We start from the raw sequence: 5257 nt of genomic DNA, 5'->3' as shown, positions 1-5257 counted from the left end.
GTCTATCTCCCCATCCCTCTTTTCTGCTCCTCTTTTCCCCATCCCCTTTCTGGATTCCTGTTCCTCTGTCAAGCTGAAGGTCTGGCATTCCTTTGTCAGGCCTTTGAGGTGCCAAGGGCTGGTGGGTGCTCAGTGGAGTTGATCAGCAGTGGATGGAAGGTGCTGTTGATCTGCCTCGTTCGGACTAAGTCTAACATCTCTCCACAGACTTTTGTTGCTGGGGCACAGGGCTGTGGATGTGCACTGGGGGAGCCGCAATGGGCCAAGATGGTATGGGGAGGGTACGGTTGGCAGTGAAGAGGCTTGTGGGGAAAGTGTCAGGAAGACAGAGATCAGAGTCTCCGAGTACTTGGGTGTTAGGGCAGGTGCCCGTAGTAGAGTAGTCTGGAGTTGCTGTTGTTGTCTGTCCTCCGCATCAGTGCACTGGCTGTCCTCTGCATAGGCTGTTACTGCTTCTTGCTTGCCTGTGCCCAGACAGGGCTGTCACGTGGTGCAGCTTGACTCATGAATGTGATACTGGCATAGAGCCCGATTTCCTGTTGGAGTTGTCTTTATGTAAACAGGTATCTTCTTGCATTAGCCTCATTCTGTTCCTCTTCCACCTCTGCAGCAGCAGCTTGCACTTGACTCAGCCTTCGGGCATGCTGTGGAGTCGCAGGGCTTTCTAGCAGGGTCTGTTTGACTTGAGCTACTTGTGTATGCATGTCGTGGTTTGTCCGTTTGGCCAGTTTGGGTCAGCTGTCCTGGCTGTGCCCCCTCCCAGCTTCTTGTGCACCTCCAGCCTTCTCAGCCCGTAGAGCATGGGAAGCTGAAAAGTCCTTGGCTAGTGTAAGCACTACTTAGCAACAACTAAAACATCGGTGTGTTATTAACGTTACTCTCATACTAAATTCAAAACACAGCACTGTACCAGCTACTAGGAAGAAAATTAACTCTATTCCAGCCAAAACCAGGACAGTGTGTTAGGCAGCCTATGGAAGTGAAGCGAAACCTTGCTTTTCTCATTGTCCTGGCTACGGTCTGTTTCCCATTAGCTTAGTCTCTCTAGTGCTTGGAGTTTGAGAGGATCCTTTCTGAATGGTCTGGAGGAGACAAAAAAATTCGTCTGCCATGGGTGTTGTGTGCCTGATGTTTCCGTGGGAGAAGTGCTAAGTGAAGAAGCATAGGTGGGGTGTGGGAGACAAGAGGACTGGAGTGCGGGCTGGCTTCCTTGCTGTCAGGTGAATGAGAGGGGTGTTTCTGGTGGCAGCATGCTGAGTAGGCAGTGCTCTTGGGCATGGCAATGGATGGTTGTTTGGGAGTCTGAGGTCTTAGCTTTCCTTCTCTTGCCTGTGTTGAATGAGAAAGTGGATAGGTGAGAGGGCTGCTTGTTCCCTCTTTCTGTGTTACATGTTTTTTCATGCCAAGACAGACAAACAAACACTTATGACATTGCAGTGTCTGTCTGCACTGCAGTTTCCCTGAGGAGTACCATCACCAAAGACTGAAGACAGCCGGGTGCCTGAGCGGTTAGGTAGCTTGACTAGAAATGTTCACAATGTGGTTAATAGGCTAAAAACATGTCTAGTTTACATCATAAATATTCCCCTGTCTGTAGTGTTTTACCCTCGTTCTGGACACTCTGTGTGCCATCTTCTGGATAGCACAAATGTTTGTTGGTACTGCACATGAATTAGTGCTCACAGTGCAGCAGGTAGGTTCAGTGGAAGTGCAGCTTAGTACAATCCTATGTGTCGCTTCTTGCATATGGTCACATTTGAACCGTGGCTAAAACCAAGCTTATAAACAGCAACTGTAAAGTGTTTGTGACGTGTCTGACAGTTCTGCTGCACTCACAAACAAAGGGGGAAGTATTTTAAGCTGTGAGCAGAAATTCCTTGGCTTCTCTTTACTGTTTTCCTGCTTGCACGTGCTTTGTTTTTTCTTGCATAAAACTGAGGGTTTGGAGGTTTTCTTGTGCAGTTTTTTGTTTAGAATTTCTTGTTGCTGGTTTCTCACTCAGGTGTTGCGGTTTCCTTGTTAACTTTGTGGGACTCGGTATTTATCAGTCAGGATTCACAGTTTACACATTTACTGCTCAGGGCATAGGTTTTAAAATTTAACCTCAGCCATAAGTTGTAAAGCCCCAGCAACCATCTGGGTTCTGAGATTTGCAGTTTTTCAGCTAGAGTTCAGGGTTTACAGCTTACTATTAAATAGACAGGCTATTTAATATAATGATGTTAATCATTAATTAATAATAATTAATGATAATAAACATAAAATTAATGACATAATAAACTTTGTGCTGTTGATCCCGGAGAGAAAGGCACTCACACTCCACAAGGTATTGATTAAAATTCCATTTATTGAACTTAACGCCAGAAGGAAAACACGGTTAGTATGGATAGTTCTGTGTCCTTCAGATGCTGGAAGCTCTGATTTGCACAGAACCAGAGGGACCTTCAATCAATGCACAGCATATCGTGCAGATCCCCTCTGTAGGGAGGTTCCACCAACGTCTTGATCTTTAGAGCTCTTACTGGATTTTCTTAGAAGAAAATAATTCTATTCATAATTTCTGTCATCAAACAAAAGGGTGTTCATATGCTTCACTTCACGATAAAGACATGCAAATGCTATAATCACCAGTGCTAAGTGGGAGCTGCCTACAGGCTCCTTTGTTACAGTTAGCCAGCTAAGTTTATTTTATTAGCAAGGGATATGCACAGCACAACGCAGGCTGGAAGGCGAAGCTGAACGTGCAGCATAGCACAGCTCAGGCCTGCACCTTCTCAGGTTAAAACTGTTACGTGGATCACTAGCTCCTCGATCGTACAATAGTCTTCTGGTTAGGATCACTACAGTAATCTTCCAACCACACAGCATTCAGCTCTGTGCTCTGATCCAAGGTCTCAGTTTGGTATTCAGGCACAACGCGCTGAGTCAGGCTGCTGAGGTGGTGGGCGACCTGAGAGCTCTGCGAGTTTCTTGCAGAGTCCTAGTCAAGGGGTAAGGCAGAGGAACAAACAGGTGAGGTCAGGCGTCTTCCTCTCAAATACCAGAGCTGAATCCTATCCCCCCCAAAAAAAGCAGGGGGGGAGGCTCACAGCTGCTCACCAATTTTCCGCAGCAAGGGCTGCAGTAAGAGCTGACCCTTCCCCACCAGACTGATGAACGCTGCTCCAGTAACGACTCTTAAGGGGTCACAGGGGAAGGGTGAGCATACTGGCACCAAGCCCCATGGCAGACTCACTCCCAGGTGTTAGGTGCATTAATAAATAATTGCTTTATTATTTACACTTGTGGCTGTAGGTCCTGCAGTCCCTTTACATTCAGTAAGAAGTGTCTGAGGACAGTACCCATGGGAGGGAGGCTACCTACTGCTTCTGAGGGAGTGGGAGCTGGTCCCAAGGTCTCTTAGACCGTTTTTTTTTTTGGGGGGGGGTCCCAGAGAACTCCAGCACTGTTCACAGGGCTGCTGGGGATTTATGGACTCTCGGGGCTGTTGGTGGCATTTTCCATTATCCCAGGGGCAGCCAGGCGCCCCCCAGGGCTGTGTGAGGTCCCCAGGCTGCTCCCGACTTTGCCTTCTGCACCCTGAGATGTCCCCAGTGTGTCTGGGACAGAGGGCTGGGGTCTGTGTGGATGGTGCTAGAAGACAGGGATTCTGCCTGCCACTGGGCTTCTGCTTTTGGCTGGCTATGCCCCCCAAAGTCATTGGTTTGCCCTGTCATCCTCTAGTGTTTCTCTTCTTTTCATTGCACCCCATAGCTCTCAATTTGTTCTTTTCCCTTAAAACTCATCCTTTTTCTTTCCAGCGCACTCCAGGGCTGCTTCCTTTTTCTTCAGCAAGCTGCTTTCAGGAGCCGGGGCACGCTCTGCTGCCCTGGTAGCCCCAGCTGTCCCTAATGGGGCTGATGGTGACGGTTCCTGTTCCTGACCAGCTACAGCTGTGGGTTGGGAGGTTGGGGACAGAAGGCCCCAGGTGCAGCCAGTGGGACTAACAGCAATGGCCCCTCTACATCCAACGTGCTGTAGTTGAGCAGGGGCTGCGCAGCCTGGGGGGGGCTGCGCCAGGGTCTATTTGGGACAACGGAGCTACTGCCAAGCGTCACCTGCTGGGACCAGGGCTGTGACCACAACCGCAGAGAAGGTGAGCTGAGACTGAGGGTCCCTGCAGCTGGGAACATCGTGGGCAATGTGAAACAAATGGTGGGGCGGCCAGCGTGCTGGGGCTGCAAAGGGTTGCTGGGGTGACGGGTAGCCTGGAGCCCTGAAAAGGGGAAGGTGGTGCACCAGGGCAGTGCACTGGGGCTCACCTGTGACCGACCCTGGTTTAGCTCCTATTCTATCCTAGACACCCCTTCCCCCCAGCTCCCTGGCACGGTCCCAAGCTGCTCCAGACCCCCACCCTGTGACCCTCCCCTAGGACTGCCATGACCTCCCCCTTTGCACAGCTCCAACCTGACCCTGATCCCTCCTGGCACTACGCTGACCCTTCAGGGAGCCCCCACCACCCCTCTCCAGGAGATCCCCTCCACCTTCCCAGTGTGCGGCCACCCCTGCGGTGCGGTAGCAGACAAGGCCCACATAGCACTTCCCTCCTCTTTTATTTTATAGATGAACTGCCATGGCTGTGAGCCCACGTTAAAGACGAGATGATGTTGATCAACTAAGGTGATGAACACAAGATCCAAGGTATTTCTGCCTCCCAAGAGGAGAAGCCGTTTCCTCTGGCAGGGAAGGTGGCTTCTCTGGCCCCGGGGCTCGCGTCGGGGGGGCTGTAACACGCGGGAAATGGGGGATGACTCGGCACCGGGGGGAGAATAAGCCTATGGGAAACCGGCATCACCTGCACCTCCTGCGGCTCGGCTCCCCGTGCTCGTCACCCTCGTCTTCTCTCTCCTCCGGCCTGACTCTCTATGACACAGCCCTGTAACCCAGGGCAGCCTGGCCCCGCGCCCCCCTTCCCTGCCCATACCGTGTGTGCGCCCCCGGTGCGGGGTGGTGGGAAGGTTTGAGGGGGCGGGAAGGGAGGCAGCAGCGGGATGGCACCGTCGGCAGGACTGGGGCAACCCCTGCCCCGAGGCTCCGCCCTCGCACCCAGCTCTCCCCGCTTCGGGAGGGGGCCGGACACACCGAGGAAGCCCTAGGACGGCTTCTCACGGCCGAGCGGAGAACAGCACTTGGCCCCGGTGGGCAGGGCCCGGCGCCGAGTAGCAGAGCAGGCACCAGCGGTAGCCCGGAAGAGTGGGACCGGTTCGGCTCGAGATAC

At 52.2% G+C, this 5257-nt stretch overlaps 1 long non-coding RNA gene across 1 annotated transcript; it reads right to left on the bottom strand.

Annotated features, from left to right (window-relative positions):
* Window positions 1-2327: 2327 nt before the first annotated feature.
* On the bottom strand, window positions 2328-4931 carry LOC103907273. Its single transcript, XR_658075.1, has 2 exons — window positions 4835-4931; window positions 2328-2980 (listed from the first exon to the last, which is right to left on the bottom strand). It is a non-coding gene; the product is annotated as an uncharacterized LOC103907273 (long non-coding RNA).
* Window positions 4932-5257: the final 326 nt, after the last annotated feature.

This window comes from Aptenodytes forsteri, unplaced genomic scaffold (assembly GCF_000699145.1).
Source record: "Aptenodytes forsteri isolate BGI_AS27 unplaced genomic scaffold, ASM69914v1 Scaffold269, whole genome shotgun sequence".
Taxonomy (NCBI): domain Eukaryota; kingdom Metazoa; phylum Chordata; class Aves; order Sphenisciformes; family Spheniscidae; genus Aptenodytes; species Aptenodytes forsteri.
The sequence above is the reverse complement of the archived record's forward strand: the minus strand, read 5'-3'. Positions and strand labels throughout refer to the sequence as shown.